This window comes from Mus pahari, chromosome 12 (assembly GCF_900095145.1).
Source record: "Mus pahari chromosome 12, PAHARI_EIJ_v1.1, whole genome shotgun sequence".
NCBI lineage: Eukaryota > Metazoa > Chordata > Mammalia > Rodentia > Muridae > Mus > Mus pahari.
The window spans coordinates 503,465-505,358 of record NC_034601.1 but is presented as its reverse complement, the minus strand read 5'-3'; the positions used below and the strand labels follow the sequence as shown (position 1 = coordinate 505,358).

The following is a 1,894-nucleotide window of genomic DNA, read 5'->3' as shown; positions in this document are numbered from 1 at the left end:
AAAAAAAAAAAAAAGAGTCCAAAGCCACTCTGAGAGTTAAGGCAGACTTGTAACTGTGAGCTTCTGTAAAATCAAAAGCAAAGTTACCTACTTCTCTATCCAATGATGTGAAAGAAACATTCTTATTCCAAAAGAGAGAAATAAGGGCATAGCAAGTAGAGATCAGGCCAAAGCAGAAAGGAGACCCAGGAGGACAAACTTCAAACTCCGTAGCATCACCTCTAGCACCTGGAGCTCTTGTTAGCACTGCCTGGCTCCAAGGGTTTGGACATCCTGCCCCTTCTGTTTTACTACTGGTAGCACATGTAGCCTGTCTCTGGCTCTGCTTTCTGCCTGCAACTTTTTCTTAATGGGCAAACTGTGGTCCTGGTATCTCTAACATCCCAGGATCTCCGTTGCAGATTAGGCTCTACTTTCACAGTGGCTTCTTGGGGCTTTCTCCAGAGATTCTGACACTGCTATGCTGGACCTAGCTTTTTTTGAAACCTGTTGGGAGCTTTCTTCTTCCTATAAGTCGTGCATTTACCATGCCTGACTGCCACATGGGCAATGCTGCCAGCTTGAGATGTTGTCTGGCCCCATTCTGCCACAGCTCTTAGTGGCTGTGTATTCCTTAGTATTCCTTAGTGGCTGATGTTGGGGAAGAAATACTTATCTGTGTGCTTGTTTACAAGCTGGGAACATGCTCAGTAACATTCCTAGTTGAGTCCCTTTCCTTTGATGGGTGGACTCTGGATCTCAAGGAACCTTTCTGATTGGCTCAGAGCAAACTATGAGTGTTCTCCCAAATTATACTGACCTCTTTAATAGCTGCGTCCATTTTCTTTACACCCATTTGTCTTCTTCCAGACTTGCTCACAAGGCTTTGCTCTCCAGATTGTACCTTTCCATGTCTTTCTGTTCCTGTTCACTATGGAACTATCTAAGAGCAGAGAGCAGCAACTGTGCCATGGTCTAGATTCAACGCTATCTTGAAATTTCCTTTGCAGTTCATGGAGTCATCCACACATGAATCCTGGCTCTTAAGGGATGAGGGAGTAGAGGCAGGACGATCATCTTCAACAACTCTATAGATTCAGCTGTATATCTAGCCTGACGGTTTGGGTTTTCAGATGGCACAAACAGGAAGATGGGTAGAAATATGGGCACACTGTGGATTCATGAGCAATTACATTGTGGGAAACCTGTGAAAATTGTGTCTTGGTGGTTCTAGTTTACTCATTAATATAATAAACAAACTGTGGGCTGAAAGTAAGAAAGGGGAAGGGGATGCTGGAGGCTTCAGCTGAGGAGACTGAATGACCATGCATAGGATTGTCCAGCAGTCTGAGTGGCCCACTGCAGATGTGTGACCATTGGTGATAAGGATACCAGTCAGCTCTCCCACCGGCATTGAGACAGGGTCCTGCTATGTAGCTGAAGACAATCTGGAAATCACTATGTAGTCAAGGCTCACAGGGATCCTCCTGCCTCACCTTCCCAACTGTTGGGATTACAGGTGTATAGTGCCATACTTGACAACTGCTCATATCATTTTTCTCAGTGCTCAGGTGAAAAGTAGCCAGATTTAGCTCCAGTGTGGTTCTGCCAAGCTAGTATAATCCCATGAGTGAGGGAGAAGGAGTTGAGTCTATGAGCAGACCAGTGTTTGTCATAGCAGACAATGAAATTTAAACTTATCAAGAAGCGAAAAGATTAGAAATTAGGGAACTGGAGATTCTTAGATAGTCAAAGTATTGTTGAGGCCAGGATGCTGTAGGCAACAAATTGAGGAGGTCAAAGATGGATTCCATGTCTCCACTCTGGGCTTCCCATTCTCCCACTGTGAGCTTATTTTTTCTATTCTATTCTATTCTATTCTATTCTATTCTATTCTATTCTATTCTATTCTATT

At 43.9% G+C, this 1,894-nt stretch overlaps 1 long non-coding RNA gene across 1 annotated transcript in view; it reads left to right on the top strand.

Moving 5' to 3' along the window:
• Positions 1-1,250, top strand: part of LOC110330162 — a 9,166-nt gene extending 7,916 nt beyond the window's left edge. The window contains exon 3 of the long non-coding RNA XR_002380941.1: positions 990-1,250. This is a non-coding gene — a long non-coding RNA (uncharacterized LOC110330162). The remainder of the gene's footprint in view (positions 1-989) is intronic.
• The last annotated feature ends 644 nt before the right edge of the window (positions 1,251-1,894 follow it).